The sequence below is a fragment of the Sminthopsis crassicaudata genome, chromosome 1 (assembly GCF_048593235.1).
Source record: "Sminthopsis crassicaudata isolate SCR6 chromosome 1, ASM4859323v1, whole genome shotgun sequence".
Taxonomy (NCBI): domain Eukaryota; kingdom Metazoa; phylum Chordata; class Mammalia; order Dasyuromorphia; family Dasyuridae; genus Sminthopsis; species Sminthopsis crassicaudata.
The window spans coordinates 287,610,316-287,635,955 of NC_133617.1; positions in this window are offsets into that span (position 1 = coordinate 287,610,316).

The window sequence follows — 25,640 nt, forward strand, 5'->3', positions numbered from 1 at the left end:
GGGACAGAGATGGAGATATATGTAGATAAATAATGTATCTAAATTCAAAAGAACTTGCTGGTGCTCATTTGGCTCTCTGTCTATGGCTCTCTTTGTATATTTTTGTTCCTCTCTCATTTTGTCTCTTTCACTTTCTCTTTCTCTTCTTTTTAATTTTCTCCCTCTCTCTGTCTCTCTGTCTCTCTCATTTTCTCTCTCTCTCTCTCTCCCCCAATCACTCTTTTCCTTCCCATTCTTTCTCACTCCATGTATACACATACACACATACACACATATCCATGCACACATACACAAACATGGTATTTTACTTTTCGAACAATGTTTCACTGATTGTAACCAGTGAGTCATAGTCATGTGCCTTCTGTAACAACAGGAGCACCTATTTATTATGCATATAGTATTAAGCTACACTTGATCACATTGGGGAAATTTTAGCTCAAAGACAATTATGCAAATTACTGTTCAGTAAAATAGAAAATTAACACACTATGATAACTGCTTTATATGGGGAACTGTTTTAATAAATTCCATCTCTAATACATTCTTCAGGGAGCAAAGGAAGTATTCTGACCAAACTTGCTTATAAATCCAATCTAAGGAGAAAGTGAGCCCTCTAAAGAAATCTGCTTAACCATGGCAGGAATGTGTAAGATGTAGTTTTTAGATGGGGGCAGTGTATTACTGTTCTGTCCTAGTTAGTCTTAAACATATGAACTTCTTTATTACTTAATCACATTAACTATCTGTCATGATAATTATAGAATCATAGATGGAGAGATAAAAAGTTTTTTGGAGTACAGTTATTTCAACCTACTTGCTATTTTAAAGATAAGGAAACTAAAGCCCAGAAAAGTGGGTCATAGAAGAACCTCTTTTCAAGAACTCCCAGAAGGAGAAATAAAGGACTATTGTAATTGTTGGACACTTTAATTTAAATCATGGCATTCCATCATACTTAATGCTGGATAGCATCAAACTACAAACTATACACCATAAATTCTGAAAATCACTTGCATCTTCATTTTCACTAACTTTAGAAAAATGGAAAACTACTTGCTCATAAAAATATCTGAGTCTGCTGCATAGTTACCGGAGTCAAGAACTACAAATGATAGAGATTTCCTACTATACCAATAAATACAGTGTAAAAGTCGTGTTGGTCTATTAACATTTTCATGTACCTTTTTTGGAAGTAATGCAATGCAGGGGAATAAGCTGCTTGATGATATGGATTTGAAATTATTTTTGCTACTTAGTACTTATAATGTCTTAGGTAACTGGGTCATATGACTTAAAATAAAAGATTTTTTGATTCTGTTACTTCATTTTCCAGATGAAGAAACAGAGAACTTGACTGTTACTAAATATATATCTGGTATCATGGCAAGATAAAATCCTTAGGAATATTATTATGACTTCAATATGAGATAATGAGTCTCAACAATAGCTCATACTTATGTAATAGGTTACAATTTACAAATATTTCACTCTGATCCTTGTAGAATTGTGTGGTAGACAACATATTATTCTCTTCTTGTAAATTGAGGAAGTGCAAACAAAGAGATTTAGCAAGTAAATCTTAGTTACAAAATGAACCCAGGCATTCTAGAGTACTGTTCCTGCTATCACTCATAAACAGCAATCTCTAAACTTATTTCTGCTCAAAAAGGCAGCAAAATCATTTATGGAAATTATATTAAATTTTAAATACACTAAGATAATTGCTATTTAAATATGTTATATTGAATCATATCATGAAGTGAGTGATCCTTTTAACATTCATAAATTTACTTTTTGTTAAAGTTATGTTGGTAAGCATTGATTTTTAAAAATATAAAATATATTTTAGATTAAGAAAATATATCCAAAATAATTTAATCAGGCCACTTTATTATACTAAAGAGACTGAGATTCAGAATGACTAAATAAATTTATCAACATTAGTTTAATTCATTTTAATTTAACAATGCCTTATTAAGCAATTACTGTATGCCTAGCATTGATTATTGTAATGCTAGAAATAAAAAAGGGAGAGGGAGGTGGAAAAGTCTCCTGCCTGAAGGAGTTTATATTCTAGTGAATGTCATGCTTCTATATGGTTATTTTTATGTTTGGAATTATAGTTTTCTTGTCTTCTGTTGGCCAAGTGTTTTTTTTTCTTACTATATCACAATCTATAATGCCAAGAAAGATGCTAAAATCCCCTTCATCCTCTCCACTCTTTTTTTCTGTGATTGAATATTCTCCTTCCTTCTTTTGTGAGAAAAGTTGAACTTGAAAAGGTCTTTAAAAATGAATATGCTATAAATTATTAAATTGCAAATGCTAGATAGAGAGGTCACATGGTATTTGCTAACATTTTAAATTGCACACATATTCTCATGTTCTGCTGCCTAGGAAAAAAGAAAGAGTCACTGCTGAGTGTTATACAAGGCCCCCTAAAATGCATATTTTAATATGATTAAAAGTTTAAGTGCTTAAAGAATTTATTGTGTCACTTGAAAAAATGAAAACCAAAAGATGTATGTGTGTTTATGTTTGTATGCATGTGTATATATAAATGTATACGTATTTATATACACACATATTCTGATAATTTATGTATATACATATTCTATAAAGAGTGATAGTTTATTTCATGGGATTAATACATGGAAAATAATTATTTTTAATTGGCATTAACACAAAAGTATATAATAGATATCTACTTGTTTAAGTATATTTTATGTTATTAAAGGTAAATGATATATATATTTTAAAACAAATCTCTTTCTAAATGTACTTGTTCAGATGCAATTAACAAATAGATTGTTCCAATTGAATTATTCTAATTCATTTCTATTGGAGTGAGAGGGAAGGAAAAGGCAGAAATTATAACTTTTATGTCAGCTCCATTCTAAAAGTAATCAACATAAATAGGCTTTTCAAAAGGAAATACATTTCAAGGCCAGAGAATGAATCCCAAGTATTATTCATAGCATAAAAAGAGCATTAATTATTTTCTTGGTTTAATGTTTTTTTTTTCTCTTAAAAATGTCTTTCTTATTTTTTCAGATATATGCAAAGATAGATTTCAACATTCACCTTGCAAAAGCTTGTGTTTCAAATTCTTCTCCTTCCCACCTCCTCCCATAGACAGCAAGAAATCCAATATTGGTTAAACATGTGCAACTCTTCTGAACATATTTCTATATTCATCATACTGCACAAGAAAAAAAGAAATCAAAACATAAAAGGAAAAAAAATAGAAAGCAAAACAAAAGAAAACAAACAACAACAACAACAGGCAAACAACAATAAGAATAAAGTGAAAATACTATGGTATGATCCACATTCAGTCCCCATAGTTCTCTATCTGGATGAAGATTGCTCTCTCTATCACAAGCCCATTGTAATTGGCCTGAATCAACTCATTATTGAGAAGAGCCAAGTCCATCACAGTTGATCATCATATATCTTGTTGCTATGTACAAAGTTCTCTTATTCTATTCACTTCACCCAGCTCAGTTCATGTAAGTTTTCCCAGGCTTTTTTGAAATCAGTCTGCTCATTAAAGGACCATATTTCTAATCAGCTATTAATGGAATGAAAAAAAAAAATAAGGACATGGAAGAAAAAGATGAAGAAATATAATGAAGATAATATTTCTGATCACTTTAGAGGATTAGAGATAAGCCTTAAAAAGAATAGTCATTTCCTCTAGCTGTTTTGTCTGCAAATGCCATATTTGCCACCATGGGAAAAATGGAGCTTATTAATCTTGGTGGGCAATCCTTCAATAAATTACTAAGAGAAATAAGAATGAAAAAATACATATATCTTTTTTCATTTTTTTCTATTAAAATGGAACTTAGAAAACTGGCAGAATTTATGATCTTGTTAGTATTGTTGTTTTACATACTTAAAATAAGTATAAAAATTAAAGATATATAATCACCTAGATTTAAAGAAAATGCTTCCATTAAATTTTAGCTGTTATTGATATTTGCTAAATCTAACTTTGTTTTTACTTCATAAATGTAAGTCCAGGCTAACTCCCTCAGAATCAGCCTCAGAGTCAGCCAGAGTCAGGATAAGCAAAAGTCTTTGGTCTTTAGGGGGAGAAGTGAAGTAGATGGACAAAACTGGTAGGAGTTTTGTTAATGATCCTTCCTTGATTCTAGAGTCTGGTATCTCCACGAATCTCTTCACTTTTCTACTCCTTGATATGAGGGTAAATTCTCTTGCCTTTCTCACTGCACCCCCTAATCCTTACCTCCAGTTCTCTTAACCCTAAGCATTGAACCAGCATTAACTGTGAGAAAAGAAATTCCAAATATATGCTAATTGAGTTATTGTCCAATAGGTAATTAGCCTTAAGTGCTCAGCTGTCTGATTCAAGCACACCTTTTATTTTTTTTTATTTTTTATTTTTTTTAATTTTAATAATTTTTATTATATATATATATTTTATAATATTATCCCTTGTATTCATTTTTCCAAATTATCCTCCCCTCCCTCTATTCCCTCTCCCCGATGACAGGCAATCCCATACATTTTACATGTGTTACAATATAACCTAGATACAATACATGTGTGTAAATACCATTTTCTTGTTGCACAATAAGCATTAGATTCCGAAGGTACATATAACCTGGGCAGACAGCTATTAGTGCTAACAATTTACATTCACTTCCCAGTGTTTCTTCTCTGGGTGTAGCTACCTCTGTCCATCATTGATCAACTGGAAGTGAGTTGGCTCTTCTTTATGTTGAAGATTTCCACTTCCATCAGAATATATCCTCATACAGTATTGTTGTTGAAGTGTACAGTGATCTTCTGGTTCTCCTCATTTCACTCAGCATCAGTTGATGTAAGTCTCTCCAAGCCTCTCTGTATTCCTCCTGCTGGTCATTTCTTACAGAGCAATAATATTCCATAACCTTCATATACCATAATTTACCCAACCATTCTCCAACTGATGGACATCCATTCATCTTCCAGTTTCTAGCTACAACAAAAAGAGCTGCCACAAACATTTTGGCACATATATGTCTCTTTCCGCTCTTTAGTATTTCTTTGGGATATAAGCCCAGTAGTAGCACTGCTGGGTCAAAGGGTATGCACAGTTTGATAGCTTTTTGGGCATAGTTCCAAATTGCTCTCCAGAATGACCGGATTCTTTCACAACTCCACCAACAATGCATCAGTGTCCCAGTTTTCCCACATTCCTTCCAACATTCATCATTATTTGTTCCTGTCATCTTAGCCAATCTGACAGGGGTGTAGTGGTATCTCAGAGTTGCCTTAATTTGCATTTCTCTGATCAGTAGTGATTTGGAACACTCTTTCACAAGCACACCTTTTAAGAGTTTCAGCCCTTTATATCTCCCACATTCTCTTATTTTAGAACACAGGTGATCACGCCATCCCTGACATCTCAGCGAGGTAAGAACCCAAAAAAGGAGGTGATAATGCATTCCCTGACTTCTCAAGAAAGGAGGCGAAAGCACAAAAAAGGAGATGATCACACTCTGCCTGACTTCTCAGGAAGAGAGATGAACACCAAAGGGAAGTGGGAAGTCAAGCCAGATATTGTTAGAAAGTTTCTGGGCTGAAGGGTCTAATTAGAAACAGGTATTCACAAAACCATCAGAATGGGAGGTATTACCCAGCAGGAGCATTACACACTGCAGGCTAGCAGTGATGGGTCTCCCCACAGCCGGTCAGGTGCAATGTGGTGTAACAAACATGAAAGTGCTGATATAACACACAATATGAATCAACATGGTGTTGTAAACAATTTCCAGAAGTCCTAGAAGGAAGGTAAATAACAATCACACATACACCTCCTTCAGCAGCCAAGAGATAGTCCAAAACTAATCTATTGTCCATTACTTCACGTGTCAGGGAATCCAATGATCCCCACAAGTTTTTGAAGTCCTGCAACAGTCTTATCATTTCTCAGAGAATCCAATGATTCCTGAAGGTTTTCAAGTCCTACAATAGTCTTATCATGTCTCAGGGAATCCAACGATTCCTGAGGGTTTTGAAGTCCTACAAAAATCTTTTCATGTCTCAGGGATTCCAATGATTCCTGAGGGTTTTGAAGTCCAGTAATTTTTGATGTCCACAAGTCAATTGCTATAACTGCCATGCTCTTTCAGTGGTGGGTACAATCAGTGATTGGAACTACCTAATGTTTCTTGGGTCTTCTTCATTTCAAGGGTCTGCTCCATCTCTCTCTGATGGACAAGTTGAATGTGGCTTGTTTGCACCCTTCTGATTCCTTCTCCATCTGTAGAGATACAAACAAACCCTCTCTCCCAAGCAGTTAACCTATCTTGTCTCTTCCATTCACCACTTTCTGGATCTCTCCATATCACCTGGCAATTATTTAGAGATAGTAGAGCTGCTTTCACTGGACACTGCCCTTCCTGTGGGTTATAAAACCTGTCTGCTGGAGCCAGTGCATCTTTGTCAAAAATCAAGGAGGCCTCAGTATCAGCCAGAGTCAGGATAAGCAAAAGTCCTTGGTCTTTAGGGGAGAAGTGAAGGAAATGGACAAAACTGCCAGGAGTTTTGCCAAGGATCCTTCCTTGATTCTAGAGTCCAGAATCTCCACAAATCTCCATGCTTTTCTCTTCCTCTTTCTGAGGCTATGTGATGTTCTCTTGCCTCTCTCACTCAATCCCCTATTCCTTACCTACAATTCTCTTAACTCTAAGCATTGAGCCAGCATTAATTGTGAGAAGAGAAATTCCAAACATATGCTAAGAAAGTTATTGTCCAATAGGTAATTAGCTTTATGTGCTAGGCTGTCTGATTCAAGCACACATTTTAAAAGTTTCAGCTCTTTATACATGGACTTCTGTAAAACTGTCCTTGTTTCTCTTTAGGAGACTAGTTTTATTTCTGGTTCTGTTAACTGTGACTATTAGCTTTAACAAGTCACCTTGCATCTTTGAGCTTTAGAGTGGCATCCTGCAATACTACTTAGGCCAGATTTTCACAATGGGAAATACCTTAGAGATCATCTAGTTAATTTTGAAGATGGAAAAACTTTGCCTGGCCATGAGGGGGGCAGGAGGAAGGAGGAGGGTGATGAAGATCACATAGCAAATGCATTGTTCACTGAGTGTAGAACTCAACTTCTCTGATTCTAATGCAGATCTTTACTTTTCCCTATCCTTTGGCATCCTGATTCTAGTAAAGTGTTCTGGATGGTTTTATGATCCCTTTTCCTGTCTATCCCCATCCTTCCTGGTTCACTCCTAAAAACTCTCTAACACCACTTTTGCCTGTAAGGCTATCTGGGCTCTTTTATTAGTGCTTTGAATAGTAATAGAGGTAAGTTACTTGATTTACAGGGTGATGCGAGTAGAAAGTACTTTGTTAACTGTTATTTAAATATAAACTTAATTTCTATCTTCCTTTCAGTCCTTCCACACACTATTTATTCTGAATTTGCTTGATGGTTTGAATCTTCTGAGAAGTGGCATTGATTCAGTTCCAGGAAAAGATTTTTAGTTCACTGTATTCCACCCTTTTCAGGCATCAGATACCTCTAATTGACCATTTTGCTAACTATTTTATCCAGAACATTATCAGTTTATGCTTAAAGATACAATATCTTTTCATCTGCCCCAGTGAATCAACCTCTATTCCATACACAGATTTGCCTTTGTTTCAAGGCCTTGCATTTTCTGTGTCATGTTCCATAGAAAAAGAAACAGAAATAAAAACTCAATAATAGTTATTATCTTTAAAAGGCTTCAAAATTTCAAATTATTTTATATATGTTTCATTTGATATTCATTGTAAACTTGCAAAGTAAATATAAGTATTAATATCTCTATTTTACAAATGAACAAAGAAAGATTAAGATTGATAATAAGAAATGTTAGCATAGTTATACACTTAGAAAGTGTGAAAGTTAAAATTCAAATCCAGGCATTTCTTCATTAAAAATTAAGGTCTATAAGTAGGTGATTGTAAAGGGCTGAAACTCTTAAAAGGTATTCTTAGACAAACCGGGAATCTTACTTTGTTAAGAGCTGAACTAGTAATTCTCATTTTCTAGCTGAAATGGGGCAGATATTAGGAAAAGATTCTCTCCCACTCCAACCCCATTTTAAGGAGATCTACAGGAAGTATACTCAGACTGACAATAGAGACAGGGTTTAAGTGTAACTTGGGAGAACATTGATGGACTCCTGGATACAGTGTATCCAGGATAGAATGTATGTCCCCTTGGTTCTTCAAGGAAGAAGAAATAGAGGAAACTAGTAGGAGATCAACTATGTGAATATTATAATGATAATGGTCCTGATTCAATTTCCAAGGAAACATTCTATATATACAACATAATACAACTGGCCTTAAGGAATCCTACAAGTTACAGAAAAAAAAAAGAAACATTTTAAGAATAGCCAGATGAGAAAGTGTGAGGAAAAAGAGGGGAAAAAAAAAGATAGTTTAATGGCAATATTGCCAGATGGCATGAGAACCTAAGTAAACTTAAAGGGTGTGGTGATTCTCAATCTAACAACCCAGCTTCAATTCCAACTACACCTGAGCAGACTCTTGACATGCCCCCATCAACTTCACCTTCCAGGTGGAGGGAGGAGGAGGAGTGAGAAGGCTAGCAATATCACTTCCACCTCCCCTCCAAGCAATCACTCCATCCTATGACTAGATTTTAAAAGGCAATACTTAAGGCCACAAAACAAGGGCAGAATACAGCTGATTTGAGAATAGAAATGCATCCTGTGAATAAACAGTTTAATTCTTCAGGTCAAGAAAATAGAAGATACACTCCTTTTGATCTAGAAATCCTCAGAGACCTGAAAAAGTCTTGTACTCTTTATGGGGTTTTTTAATCTTATATTAAAATGCTATTATGGGGAGGTGGAGCCAAGATGGCGGAGAAGATACACACGACTCTGTGAATGTCCTTACTCCCTCACAACCAATTAGATAAATCAGCCTCAAAAATAGCGCTGGACTGATAGATATCACAAGGACTGGAAGCACAACTTACCAGCTGAAGAGAATCTGGAGTTTCAACAGAAAACGTCAGTTCCCAGGGGAGGAAGAAGAGATGCCAGCACAGATGGCTGGGTGCTAGCACACTGCGCTGATCGCGCTGGGAAGGGCTCTGGGATCAGAGAAGCCACTGAGATAAAGGAATCTGGCACAGGCTGTTAGCTCTTCTCTACTTATAATACAGCAGTTCAGAAGAGAAATCTAAACCACTTTAAAAATTCAAAGATAGATTAGATCTTCCCAGATCCTGGGGGTGACTCAGCAGATCTTGGCACTGTGGGTGGTGTGGTCTCTAGCTCTCACCTGTGGCTAGTTAAGAGATTGAGAAGTGGGCAGATACAGCCCAAGGCAACACACACTGCCTGGCTCAGCTGAAGGCTGTGGAACTCAGCCCTGGAAGTCCCAGAGAAGCGAAATCTTTGAACTAGGGACCTCGGTTTCTGGCAGACACTTCCAGTTTGAGCGCAGGGGCTTTTCACGTCACCCGCTACTGACATCCACGCCCCACCGGGACGCATAGGCCGGGCTTTGTGTAACCTTTACTGTCCAATCTAAAACCTCAGGGAAACTGCTATAACACAGTGCCCTGAAGGCACAGCAGTGCTAGTCACCTCTGAGGCACTTGCAGGGAGGGGGTGGGGAACTCTCTCCCAGAGCTCTCTCTTAGCTCAGGCACAGGAGCCACTGCATCCATCCAGTCTGGGAGGAAGTTGGTAAAGAAATAATTAGATAATTTCCTACCCCAGGGACAGACCCCAAAAGAATTTTTAAGTATGAGAAAAAACCAAGAAAAACTATAGATTCCTTCTACACAGAGAAAGAGCGGGTATCCAACCCCGAGGAAGCTAACAGCAAAAAGTCAGCAGATAACAACCTAAAGGGGAATGATTCCTGCCCCCCATCACATAACTCTCTCCTCGAAGAGACTATTAAAAAGCTAAGAGAGTTTGAAGAAAAATGGGGAAAGGAAAGGGAAGCTATGACAGAGAATAACAAAGTCCTGAAATTGGAGTTGGAAAAAATAAAGAATTCACAGGAGATGCAGGGAAACAAAATTTGTGAATTAGAAAAGGCAAAAAAATCACAGGAAAGTAGGATTTCTGAATTGGAAAAGATAAAAAAGTCTCAAGAAAATAGAATTTCTGAATTGGAAAAAGAAAATAATTCTCAAAAAAAATTAGGGAAATGGAAAAAAATTCAATAGAGCAAAATAATTCATTTAAAAACAAAATTGGGCATTTACAAAAAGAACTAAAAACTGTGAAAGAAGAAAATAACTCCTTAAAAAGTCAGGATGGAACAAATAGAAATGAATGATTCACAGAGAACCCAAGAATCAGTCAAACAAAACAAAAAAACAAAAAAAAAAGCTGGAGAATAAAGTCAAATACTTACTGGGAAAATCTATAGACCTGGAAAATAGATCTAGGAGAGATAATCTGAGGATCATTGGACTTCCCAAAAACTATGACCAAAAAAAGAGCCTAGATTCTATTTTACAGGACATTATCAAAGAGAACTGTCCAGAGATAATAGAAACAGAAGGGAAAGTAGATGTGGAAAGAATTCATCAAACTCCTTCTGAAATAGACCCTAAAAAAAAAGAATACCACGGAATATTGTGGCTAAGCTGCAGAATTACCACACAAAGGAGAAAATCTTGCAAGCAGCTAGAAAAAAAAAAAAAAAAACAATTTAAATACCAAGGTGCCACAATAAGGGTCACTCAAGATCTGGCTGCCTCCACATTAAAAGATAGAAGGGCCTGGAACCTGATATTCCCTAAGGCAAAAGATCAAGGACTGCAACCAAGAATGAACTACCCAGCTAAGTTTAGCATCTTTTTTCCATGGAAGAAGATGGTCATTCAATGAAATAGAGGAATTCTATATGTTTCTAAGAAAAAAAACAGACTTAAACAAAAATTTGATCTACATCCACAAGACTGAAGAGAAACAGAAAAAGGTACACAGAACCCTTGAGAACTGTAACTCTGTTGTGGGTATATAAAAAGTACTCATGGATAATTTGATTTTACTGATATAAAAGAAAAAAGGGGGTGTAGTAATGGGTAGGAGGTCGTTTCAGAAAAAGGGGAAGGAATGATAAAAAGAGGGAAACTACATCCCAGGAAGAGGCATAGAAAATACACCATATCTGAGGGAATTTAGTGAGGGGGAGAATCATTGTGTGAATCTTACTCTCATCAGAAGAGGCTCAAAGAGTAAATAATTGACATATTTGTTTTTCAGAGAATTTTCTCTCACCTCATCAAAAGGGGGGAGACAAAAAGGGAAAAGGAAAAGGAGAATAAGTGAAGGGACTTGGAGGTAGTGGGGAGGGATACTAAAAAAAGGGAGGGCTGCACGTCACAAGGAGTAGAGAGGGGGGGATAATTTGGAAAAATGAATACAAGGGATAATATTAAAAAAATGTTTTTACAGAATTTGGTTTATGAAGTCTTAACCCCTAGTGACCAAAATCTATAGCAATGACGTGCTTAGAACCTAGACAAAACTTGTTGTGACTTTCTTTATATAATGAGCCCTGTAGGATAGAAGCCCAACAAAAAATTTTCAAAATGGAGTTAATACTCCAATCACCTGTGATTAACTAACTGGTGTAGGTTCTTTTGCAGACATTTTAGTGCAGATTAATTAACCCACAGCAGCATATGTGCAAAGTGCTGCTGCTGCTATCAAAGCATGGGGTGTTTTCCCTGGTCAACAGGACAAAGGAGAAGTCTTCACAACAATAGCACAAGGGCCAAATGAACCCTTGCTGATTTTGTGGGATGTTTGCAGACAGCTGTCTATTGGTGAAAATGCAGCAACAGAAATTATGATAAGGCAACTTGCTAAAGAAAATGCTAATGAAGTTTTAGAAGAATTATACTAGGACTCCACAAGGAAGCTATTTTAAAGGAGATCATTAAATGCTGTGTCACAGCAGGCAAAAATACCTTTTATAGCCAGGCTATGATGCAGATTTCCCAAGATCCGAACATGGGAAGACAGGATCCCTTTTGGCAAGAGACTTCCAGAAAGACTCATCAATGCTTTGAAGGTGGTAAAGCAGGACATCTGAAACTCAATGTTGGCATAGAGACAGAATAAGAAAATAGGGTGGAAGAACAAGACCCAATGTCCAAAATGCAACAGAGACTTTCATTAGGCATCAAAATGTAGATGGATTCAGGGAAACATGATGAGGGGCCCAGCACCAGGGCCCAAGAAAAAAAAATACTTGGGGAATGATGGCAGTCGATGCTACACTCAGAAAGTGCATAGAAGTTCATTACCCAGATATGACCAATCAGCCAGGAAGCCATCTGATGGGAGAAAGGGATTGCACAATCAATCATCCAGGAAGCAACCTGATGGGGAGAAAGGGAGAATAGAGTTGTATGGAGTTGGGACAACTGAGATACCCCCTGGAGAGGCAAAAATCTGTTCCTCTCTAGCCTATGGATCCTTTGCCTCCAGGACAGTAAGCTTGATCATGACAACTCCTGAGAGTACTTACAAAACAGTGTCCATACATACACTGATATGGGAAACTGGGGAATGTGTAGATAATATCCCAGTCACTAATATAGGTAGACAATGTGTGACTTATCACCCAGAAGAAGTAGTAGCATCAGGTTTACTGATATAAACTCCTAATAAGCAATTTGGTGGCAGTTGCCCAGATTCTGACTCCAAGCAACAAAATCCAGGAATATATTGGAGAGCAGCTGTGACAGCTGACCATCCTATGCTCACTATCTATATAAATGGCATACTATTAGAAGGATTGGTAGACACAGGTGCATATCATACAGTCATACTGGCCCAGTCAGTGGCCAAAGATTAAGGCAGACTCCTACATGTCTGGCATAGGGGGATCAATAGCAGCTAAAGTTAGAATTTTTTAGGCAGGGCTACTGTTGAATGCCTGCCAATACTTTGACCTCTTCCTATCCAATGGAAAAGTGATATTGCAGTGTGGATAGAACAGTGGCCCTTAGGTAGTGATAAAATTCAGGCCTTAATAGATATAGTACAGGAGCAACTTGACCAAGGACATTTACAAGCTTCTGTAAGTCCTTGGAATCCCCCAGTATTTGTTGTAAGAAAGAAATCTGGAAAATGGAGGATGACTTATTTTAGAAAGGTAAATGAACAGATGATAATTATTGGAACTCTTCAACCTGGACCTCCATATCCTATTCAATTGCCTAGAGAATGGCCTCTTTGGGTTAAAGACATTAAGGATTGTTTCTATTCTATCCCTCTAGATAAGGATGATATGAAAAGTTTTACCTTTTCAGTGCCCAGCGTTAACTTAGGTGAGCCTTATAAAAGATATGAATGGACATTTTTGCCACAGGCAATGAAAAAACAGCCCTACTATGTGTCAAATATATGTTGCTGCTACTCTTACTCCAGTAAGAAAAGCATTTCCAAAAGTAATGTTATTAGATTACATGGATGATATCTTGGGATGTGCACCTGAGGAACAAATGTTAGAAGCATGTCTATAAAAGACTATAGAAACACTACCAAACCGCAAATTGCATTTAGCTCCAGAAATAAATTTAAAGACATGCTCCTTTTCAATATTTAGGATATGAAGTATACCCTAAGGTACTTACAGTACAGAAACTTTCCTTAAGAACAGAGAAACTAAACACTTTAAATGACTTTCAGAAATTGATAAGGGATATCCAGTGCATGTGTCCAGTGTTACGCTGGACTACCTATCGATTGCAACCATTATATGATATTTTAAGGGGAGACAGTGATTTAAACTCATCATGTCAGCTTACAAAAGAAAAGTTCAAGAGTCTTTGAGAGAAGTTGAACTATCTTTATACAGTGTAGTTGAAATAATCATTCAGAAACCCTTAGAAATATCAGTTGTTGCTACACAAGAGACACCCACAGCAGTCCTTCATCAAGGAGACAGTGTGATAGAGTGGGTGGACCTCCCAGAAGAAGCAGAACAGAGCCTTACTCCTTACCCAGTGCTTGTGGCTAGAATATTATTAAAGGCCATTAAGCAAGCAGTACAATTATCTGGGCTAAGACCTGACAAGATATATACTTTTTATCCTTATGTGCAAATTAATGTATTATATGAAACCATCCCAGAGAGGCAAATTTTATGAGCCATGGCTCCAAATTTTGCACATGGGTCTCCATTAAAGATAACCAGGCTATTACATAATTGGTATGGATTCTTGAAGAAAAGATTTCTAAAGTTTCTGTTAAAGAACCAACTATCTTTACAGATATATCCAAAATAATAATTGTATACTCTTGTAACTTAACTATAAAGAGAGTAGTCAGAACTCCTTTTCAGTCTATTCAGCAGAATGAATTGTATACAATCATTCTAGCTCTTGCTTATTATCCTGGAGACCTAAATATAATATCTGATTCAGCCTCTTCAATAGGTGTTGTACAAATAATTGTCACAGCACAAATAAAATTTGTAGCTTCCAATATATATCACTTCTTTAAGGAACTTCAAGAGTAAGTGAGAAAGCATCTAGGTAAGATTTATATCTTGTATGTCCACTCTCACATTGGACTTCCAGTTCCTATTATTGATGGTAATTCAAAGGCAGACAGCCTTCTAACTATGTTGTCCAATACTCCTTTATTTCAGGAAGTCCAAGAATCTCATTCTAAATGTCATCAGGCTGCTCAAGCTTTACATGTACAATTTGGAATAACAAGAGAGGAAGCTAGGAGCATAGTAAAAGCCTGTACAATGTGCCTTCTTTTCCATGATCCTATACTCCTTCTAGGAAAGAACACTCGTGGTTTAAGACTGAATGAAATTTGGCAAATGGGTGTGACCCATTATGAATCTTTTGGTCGTCTGTCTTTTATCCATGTTGTGGTAGACACCTTTTCCGGATTCACTTTTGTAATACCAGCAGCAAAAGAAACAGCCAGAGTGGTCACTGAATTCCTTATAAAGCTTTTTCCAATCATGGGTATGCCACAAGCAATAAAAACAGAATATGCACCTCCATATAATTCTAAACATTTTTCACACTTTTGTGCACAGTATTTTACACACCACTGGAATACCCTTTAATCCTCAAGGACAGATAATTGTAAAGTGGAGAAACAGAGACTTTAACATGCTCCTTCGAAAAAAAACAAAACAAAACAAAACCAAAAAAAAAAAAAAAAAACACACACAAAAAAACAAACAAAACAAAACAAAATAAAAATAAAGGAGAGTCACAGGTAACCCTAGAGAACTTCTAAATTTAGCTCTTTATACCATTAATTTCTTGATTGTTGACAAAGTTGCACTGGGTCAAGCAGACAGGTTTTATAACCCACTGGAAAAGCAGTGTCCAATGTGAGCAACTCCACTATCTTTAGAAAAATGCCAGGTGATGTGGAGGTTAACTGCTTGGGGGAGAGGGCTTGCTTATATCTCTACAGATGGAGAAGAAATTAGGTGGGTGCCAATGAGACAAAATTCACCTTTTCCATTGGAGAAAGAAGGAGCAGACCCTTGAAATGAAGAAGACCCAAGAAACATAGGGTGGTTCCATCACTGATTGTGTCCACCACTTAAAATTATGTCAATTGACTTATGGACACCAAAAATTGTTGGACTTCAAAACCCTCAGGAATCATTGGATTCTCTGAAACATGATAAGACTGCTGTAGGACTTGAAACCCCTCAAGAATCATTGGATTCTGAGACATGATAAAACTGTTGCAGGACTAGAAAACTCTCATGAATTATTGGATTCTCTGAGACATGATATGACTATTGCAGGACTTCAAAATCTGCAGGAATCATTGGATTCACTAACACATAAAAAGACTGTTGCAGGACTTCAAATCTTGCAGGGATCATTGGATTCCCTGACATGTAAAGCAATGGACAATAAAATGATATTGGACTATCTCTTGGCTGCTGAAGGAGGCGTATGTGTGATTGTTGTTTACATACCCTCCTTAGGACTTCTGGAAATCTTTTACAATACCATGTCGATTCATATTGTTTGTTATACCACTACTTGCATGTACAATTCATGTTTGTTGGACCACATTGAGAATCATCACTGCTAGCTTGTGTTATATTACTATGTGCTTGTGTAATACCTCCAATGCTGATGGGTTTGTGCATACCTGTTTCTTCTAAGACCCTTCAGCCCAGAAACCCACTAATAATTTCTGGCTTGACTCCCCACTTACCTTTGGTGTTTTTCATCTCTCTTCTTGAGAAGTCAGGCAGGGTGTGATCATCTACTTTTTAGTGCTTTCACCTCTCTTCCTGAGAAGTCAGAGGGGAGTGTGATCACCCTCTTTTCGGTGTTTTCATCTCCTTTCCTTAGAAGTCATGGAGGGCATGATCACCTCCTTTTTTGGGTTTTCATCTCCCTGAGAAATCAGGGATGGCATGATGACCTGTGTTCTGTAACTAGAAAATGTGGGAGATGTAAAGGGCTGAAACTCTTAAAAGGTTTGCTTGAATCAGACAGCTGAGTACTTAAGGCTAATTACCCATTGGATAATAATTCTATTAGCATATGTTTGAAATTTCTCTTCTCATAGTTGATGCTAGCTCAATTCTTAGGGTTAAGAGAATTGTAGGTAAGCATTAGGGGGTGGAGTTAGAGAGGCGAGAGAATTTTACTTGACCTCAGAGAGAGGAGGAGAAAAATGTGGAGATTCATGGAGATTCTAGACTCTAGAATCAAGGAAGGATCCTTGGCAAAACTCTTGGCAGATTTTTCCATCTCCTTCACTTCTCCCCTTAAAGACCAAGGACTTTGCTCATCCTGACTCTAACTGATTCTGAGGCCTCCAGTGAGCTAGCCTGGACTTTATAGGTGCTCATCAGTTGGAGAATGGAGGAATAAACAATGGTATATAAATGTTATGGAATATTTTTGTTCTATAAGAAAGGAATGGCAGAATGATTTTAGACAGGCCTGGAGAGACATACATGAATTGGTGCTAAGTGAAATGAGCAGAACCAGATCATTGTACACTGCAATAGAAATATTATGATGATCAATTCCAATTTATGTGACTCTTTACAACAATGAGATGATTGAGGCCAGTTTCAATGATCTCATGATGAAGCAAGACATCTACATCCAGAGAGAGGACTATGGAGACTGAATGTGGATCATAACATAACACTCTTACTCTTTTTGTTGTAGTTCACTTGAATTTGGTTTTCTTATCCATTTTCTTTCCTTTTTGATCTAATCTTTTGTTGTGCAGCAAGATAATTGTACGAATAAGTTTACATATATTTGATTTAACGTATATTTTAACATGTATAACATGTATTGGATTACTTGCCATATAGAGGAGGCGGTGGGGGAAAGGAATGGAAAATTTGGAACACAAGCCTTTGCAAAAATCAATGTTGAAAAATTATCCATGCATTTATTTTGAAAATAAAAAATCTTTAATAAAAAACAAAAAGAAATTCAAGTCTGTCAATTATATCATGTTACCTTGGCATATTGGATTTCACACCCAGAATTTTTCTATAGTAGATTTCTAATAATCAGGAAATTATTACTGTGGTGGCTAAACCAAGTTGAAGATAACTGAAATGCCTCAAACCCATCAGTGAGTTACAGAGATGTCTCCCTCAACTATGTAAGGACTGTCCCTGGATGAAGAGGAACATGAGAACAATTTGTTCCAACAGTCATCAATATAATGAAGCAAGTTCTTTGGAACACTTAGAGGTTAGTCAGGCATCAAAGGCACCAAGATCATCTACTGCATCCCAGGCCATTGGGAGTTGTCTTTACTTTTTTTCTGCTACTGAACTTCAGTGAAACTGGAAAAGAAGATGAAGTTGATAACTTTGTAGAACTCTGTATACAATTTACTCCCAGTCAAGACATCTCCTTGTATTGTCAGTGATCTTTGTAAAGATGAACAATAACAATGCTCTATGAGGATAATTCTTGTATGCACTCTCAATATACTTTACATCTCTATCAAACAATAAATCAATGAAAAAGCCTTTTTCCACTCCTACCATGCTTTAGGCTCTGTGAAAAATAATAGGGATATAAATACAAAAAAAAAGCCCAACTCTGCTATTGTGTTTATTTTCTAATGGTATCTATAGACAAGTATCTATAGAAATAGAAATATGAAAATGTAATTCCATATCTATATTCACCTATCTTTATCTAGATATCTATCTGTTTTTTTTTGTTTGTTTGTTTGTTTGTTTTTTGTATCTCACAAAGCAGTTACATATATGGCAGTTTGGGAGTGAAATCATTACTATTTAGGAAAATGAGGAAGGACTACACAGAAAGTTGTACTAAATAGAGTTTTGAAAGAAGATAACTTTTGTAGAGGTGGAAAGGGGAGTGCATTCCAGATATGAAGGATAGTCAGTGCAAAGCCACATAAGGAAGAAATACAGTGTTATGTACAGAACACAGTGAGGCCCAGTTTGACTCTATCATATAGAGGAGGGGGAATGGCTTATAACGATGCTTGAAAATTGGATTAGTTTCAGGTTATGAAGGGCTTTACAAACCAAAATGAAGAATGTACACTTTATCCTGGAGGCAATATTGAGCCACAATAGTTGATCTATTAGCAGAGATATATTATTAAGTATGTGCTTTAGGGAGGAAAATCACTTTTGTAGCAAGGTATAGAATATATTGAAATACTGAGAGATTTGAGACAGAAAATTAGGAGACTGTTGCAAAAATCTTTGTGAGGGCCATTGAGGAACTCAATTCAAAAAGTGGATATATGAGTAGAAAAAATATATTGGATACAAGAAATATTATGAAGGTAAAAATGACAAGACTCGGCAATTGATTGTGGGGTCAGAAAGAATGAATGGTTTGGATAATGCCAAGATTATGAACCTGGAAAACTGAGAAGATGTTTCTGCCTTCAAAAGAAATATGAAAATCTGGGAAATGAGTAGGTTTTAGAAAAAAATAATGATTTCTGTTTTGGACATTTTGAAATGCCTTAGAGAAAACTAGTTTGAAACATTCAATAATAATGATGTAGGACAGAAGCTCAGAGAATAGATTAGGGCAGAATATACATATGTTTGTGTGTGTATGTGTATAAATTTGTGTGTATATGTACACAAACAAATACAGCCACAGAATTATATGCATGTGTGTGGGTACAGGTATAGTACTATTTTGCATGGAGATAATAATTAAACTCATGGGGGCTGATATTGTCAGAAATGAACACAATGTAAAAAGAAGACACAAGTGTATCCAAGACAACACCTTGGGAAAAAAAGAGTAGCTGACAAGACATTGATAATTAGAGATAGATTATGTGAGTATAAATGAACCTTACTGGGAACTATGGGACCAAGAGCCTATGTAATGAAATTTTTCTTGATGAAAAGATGAACCATCTTATATTGGGGATAAGGAAAAAGGTGATGATTGTTAACTCCAGGCTAGCTCCCTGGAGGCCTCAGGATCATCCAGAGTCAGGATAAGAAAAAGTCCTTGGTCTTTAGAGGAGGAGTGAAAGAAGTAGGTAAACTGCCAGAAGTTTTGCTGAAGATCTCTCCTGTATTCTGAAGTCCAGTATCTCCACCTTCTTCCTCCTTGTTCTGCCACCAAATGAAGTCTGGCTTCTCTCACCCCACCCTCTAATCCTTGCCTATGATTATCTTAACATCAAACATTGAGTAAACAACAAACAATGAGAAGAGACATTTATCCAAACATATGCTAATAGAATCATTATCTCATATTGAAGAGATAATTAGCCTTAAGTGCTGGGTATATCTTTTCTTAGTATATCTTTTCATAGTTTCAAGATTTTACAGATGATGATGATGATGTCAAGGGCTTTTTTTCTTGGATAGAAAACAGGAAAACTAAAACTAATTGGAAAGGATCAAAAAAGCTACAATGAAAACAACTGTACCTAATTCATGATTGTCTCAAAGAATGGCACAATAGAAAAATTGAAGGATAATTCTATGGGAAACTTCAAATTAAATAAATATGTACTCAAATATTCAGTGACTTCATTGCAAAAAGCAGAAAAGAGATAATAGCAGGAGAAACATTGGAAATCATTAATCAAGATTTAGAAATGGATAAAACCAAAGACTGTAAGGGAGTTACATATTGTGCCTGCTTTCTATAAGAAAAGAATCAGAAGGTGTTGAGAATGACTACACAAAATAGCATTACAGAAATGAAAATGTTTACCTTTTAACAAATAGAGAGTTATTCATAGATGATGTAAAAAGTAGCTTAGGGTCAGAATTTTAGGGGCATTTTTACTTTTTTAATTTTTTTATTAATTTTATAATTATAATTTTTTGATAGTACATATGCATGAGTAATTTTTTTTACAACATTATCCCTTGTATCCATTAATCCAAATTTTCCCCTCCCTACCTTTACCCACTCCCCTAGATAACAGGCAATCCCATACATATTAAATGTGTGACAGTATAACCTAGATACAATATAGGTGTGTAAATCCAATTTTCTTGTGCACAGTAAGAATTGGAGTCCGAAGAAATAAATAACCTGGGTAGAACCACAGTAGTGCAAACAGTTTACATTCAATTCCCAGAGTTCCTTCTATGGGTGTAGGTGTTTCTGTCCATCATTGATCAACTGGAAATGAGTTGGATCTTCTTTACGTTGAAGATAACCACTTCAATTAGAACATATCATCATACAGTATTGCTATTGAAGTGTATATTGATTTTCTGGTTCTGCTCATTTCATTCAGCATCAGTTCATGTAAGTCTCTCCAAACCTCTCTATATTTATCCTGCTGGTCATTTATTACAGAGCAATACTATCCTATAACATTAAAATACCACAACTTACCCAACAATTCTCCAGTTGATGGACATCCATTCATTTTCCAGTTTTTAGCCACTAAAAAAGAGCTGCCTCAAACATTTTGAAACATAGAGGTTCCTTTCTCATCTTTAGTATTTCTTTGGGATATAAGCCCAGGAGTAGCACAGCTGGATCAAAGGGTATGAACAGTTTGATAACTTTTTGGGCATAGTTCCAAATTGCTCTCCAGAATGGCTGGATTCTTTCACAACTCCACCAACAATGCATTAGTGTCCCAGTTTATCAACATCCCTTCCAACATTCATCGTTAGTTGTTCCTGTCATCTTAGCCAATCGGACAGGTGGGTAGTGGTATCTCAGAGTTGTCTTAATTTGCATTTCTCTGATCAATAGTGATTTGGAACACTCTTTCATATGAATGGAAATAGTTTCAATTTCATCATGTGAAAATTGTCTGTTCATATCCTTTGACCTTTTATCAATTGGAGAATGGTGTGATTTCTTATAAATTAGGGTCAGTTCTCTATATGTTTTGGAAATGAGACCTTTGTCAGAACCTTTAACTTTAAAAATATTTTCCCAATTTGTTACTTCCCTTCTAATCTTGTTTGCATTAGTATTATTTGTACAGAAACTTTTTAGTTTGATGTAATCAAAATCTTCTATTTTGTGATCAATAATGATCTCTAGTTCTCCTCTGGTCATAAATTCCTTCTTCCTCCACAGGTCTGAGAGGTAGACTTTCCTCTGTTCCTCTACTCTATTTATGATCTCATTCTTTATGCCTAAATCATGGACCCATTTTGATCTAATCTTGGTATATGTTGTTAAGTGTGGGTCCATATCTAATTTCTGCCATACTAATTTTGAGTTTTCCCAACAGTTTTTTTTTCAAATAATGAATTCTTATCCCAAATGTTTGTATCTTTGGGTGTGTCAAACACTAGATTGCTATAGTTGTACCCTATTTTGTCATGTGTACCTAAACTGTTCCACTGATCAACTAGTCTATTTCTTAGCTAATAGGTAATGGATTTGGTGACTGCTGTTTTATAATGTAGCTTTAGACCAGGTACAGCTAGACCACCTTCATCTGAATTTTTTTTCATTAATTCCCTTGAAATTCTCAACCTTTTATTCTTCCATATTAATTTTGTTGTTATTTTTTCTAAGTCATAAAAACAATTTCTTAGGTGTCTGATTGGTATAACACCAAATAAATAGATTAGTTTGGGGAGTATTGTCATCTTTATTATATTCACTCTGCCTAACCATGAGCACTGTATGTCTTTCCAATTATTTAAATCTGACTTTATATTTGTGGCACATATTTTATAATTTTGCTCATATAATTCCTGAAGTTTCTTTGGTAGATGGATTCCCAAATATTTTATACTCTTGACAGTTGTTTTGAATGAAATTTCTCTTTGTATCTTTTGCTGTTGCATTTTGTTGGTGATGTATAAAAATGCTGGGGATTTATGTGGATTTATTTTGTATCCAGCAACTTTCCTAAAGTTGTGAATTATTTCTAATAGCATTTTATTAGAATCTCTGGGGTTATCTAAGTAAAGCATCATATCATCTGCAAAGAGTGACAGTTTGATTTCCTCATTACCTATTCTTATTCCTTTGATCACTTTCTTGAATCTTATTGCCGAGGCTAGCATTTCTAATACAATATTGAATAGTAATAGTGATAGTTGGCAAGCTTGTTTCATTCCTGATCTTACTGGGAAAGGTTCTCTATTACATATTATGTTTACTGATGGTCTTAAATATATGCTCCTGACTATTTTAAGGAATAGTACATTTATTCCTATACTCTCAAGTGTTTTTAGTAGGAATAGATGTTGTTTTTTAATCAAAGGCTTTTTGTGCATCTATTGAGATTATCATATGGTTTTTATTAATTTGATTATTAATATGGTCAATTATACTAATAGTTTTTCTAATATTAAACCAGCCCTGCATTCCTGGTATAAATCCTGTTTGATCATAGTGTATTATCCAGGGGATGATTTTCTGAAGTCTTTTTGCTAATATCTTATTTAAGATTTTGGCATCAATATTCATTAAGGTGATTAGTCTATAGTTTTCTTTCTCAGTTTTCAACCTACCTGGTTTAGGTATCAGTACCATGTCTGTGTCATAAAAGGAGTTTGGTAGGACTCCTTCATCCCCTATTTTTTCAAATAGTTTATATAACATTGGGGCTAATTGTTCTTTAAATATTTGGTAGAGTTCACATGTAAATCCATCTGGTCCTGGGGTTTTTTTCCTGGGGAGTTGATTAATAGCTTTTTCTATTTCTTTTTATTGAAATGGGACTTTTAAGCAGTTTACCTCCTCCTATGGAAGTTTACCTTCTCCTAGGAAGCCTGTATTTTTGGAGGTAGTCATCCATTTCACATAGGTTATCAAATTAATTGGCATAAATTTGGGCAAAGTAACTCCTTATTATTTCTCTAATTTCCTCTTCATTGGTGGAAGGATCCCCGTTTTCATTTTTAAGACTAACATTTTGATTTTACTCTTTCCTTTTTCTGATCAGATTTACCAAAAGTTTGTCTATTTTATTGGCTTTTTCATAAAACCAACTATTATTTTTATTTATAAATTCAACAGTTTTTTTTCAATATTATTGATTTCTCCTTTTAATTGTAGAATTTCAAGTTTAGTTTTTGGTTGGGGTTTTTAAATTTGGTCTTTTTCTAGCTTTTTAAGTTACATGCCCTATTCATTAAGCTTCTCTTTCTCTATTTTATTCAAATAAGTTTCTAAAGATATAAAATTTCCCCTTATTACCACTTTAAGTACACCCCACAAATTTTGGTATGATGTCTCATCGTTGTCATTATCTTGGGTGAAATTATTAATTGTTTCTATAATTTGCTGTTTCACCCAGTCATTCTTTAAGATGAGATTGTTTAGTTTCCAATTACTTTTTGGTCTATTTACCCCTAACATCTTGTTGAATGTAGTTTTTATTGCATTGTGACCTGAGAAGAAGGCATTTACTATTTCTGCCTTCCTGCATTTAATTTTGAGATCTTTATGTCCCAATATATTGACAATTTTTGTATAGGTTCGAAGAACTGCTGAGAAGAAAGTATGCTCCTTTCTGTCACCATTCAGTTTTCTGCAAAAGTCTACCATACCTAGTTTTTCTAATGTTATATTTACCTCTTTAATTTCTTTCTTATTTGTTTTGTGGTTTGATTTATCTAATTCTGAGTGTGCAAGGTTGAGATCTACCACTATTATAGTTTTGCTGTCTGTTTCTTCTTGCAACTCTCATAACTTCTTTTTTAGGAAGTTAGATGCTATACCACTTAGTGCATACATGTTTAGTATTGCTATGGCTACATCATCTATGCTACCTTTTAGCAGGATATAGTTTCCTTACTTATCTCTTTTAATTACATCAATTTCTGCTTTTGCTTGATCTGAGATAAGAATGGCTCCCCCTGCTTTTTTGCTTCACCTGAAGCATAATAGATTCTGTTCCAACCTTTTACCTTTACTCTGTATGTATCTGTCTGCTTTAAGTGTGTTTCCTATTAACTACACATTGTAGCATTCTGACTTTTGATCCAGTCTGTTATCTGCCTCCTTTTAATGGGAGAGTTCATCCCATTCACATTTACAGTTAAAATTACTAATTCTGTATTTTCTGCCATCATATTATCCCCTGATTATGCTTTTTTTCCTCCTGTGCCCCCTGAACCCCTGACCCAGTGTTGAATTTATGGACCCCACTTGTGACGTGCAGCCCTCACCTTTTAGTATCCCTCCCCCTTCCTTTTAAGTCCCTTCCCCTTTCTTTTACTTTTCCCTTATTACTCTTTTCCTTTTCCCTTTTCCTCTCCCCCCTTTCAATGAAGTGAGTGAGATTTCTTGAAACACAAATATGTCAATTATTTACCCTTTGAGCCTACTCTGATCAGAATAAGATTCACACACTGTTTCCCCCCTCTCTAAATTCCCTCAGATGTGGTAGATTTTCTATACCTCTTCCAGGGATGTAGTTTCCCTCTTTATCTCTCCTTTCCCTTTATCTGATACTATCCCCTTACCTTTCCTACTTCCCTTTTTATGTTATATCAGTAAAATCAAATTATTCATGTGGACTTTCTGTATATCCACAACAGAGATACAGTTCTCTAGAGTTCTTCTTACCTTTTTCTGCTTCTCTTTAGTCTTATGGATGTAGATCAAATTTTTTGTTTAAGTCTGGATTTTTTCTTAGAAACAAATGGAATTCCTCTGTTTCATTAAATGACCATCTTCTTCCATGGAATAAAATGCTAAACTTAGCTGGGTAGTTTATTCTTGGTTGCAATTCTTCTTCTTTTGCCTTTTGGAATATCAGGTTCCAGGCCCTTCAGTCCTTTAATGTGGAGGCAGCCAAATCTTGCGTGACCCTTATTGTGGAACCTTGATATTTGACTTCTTTTTTCCTAGCTGCTTGCAATATTTTTTTCCTTAGTGTGATAGTTCTGCAGTTTAGCCCCAATGTTCTGTTGGGTTATTTTTAGGGTCTTTTTCAGAAGGTCTTTGATGAATTCTTTCAATGCCCATTTACCCTTCTGTTTCTATTATCTCTGGACAATTCTTTTTGATGATTTCCTGTAAAATAGAATCTAAGCTCTTTTTTTCATCATAATTTTTGGGAACTCCAATGATCCTCAGATTATCTCTCCTAGATCTATTTTTGATGTCTATATATTTTCCCAGTAAATATTTGATGTTATTCTCCAGCTTTTCATTTTTT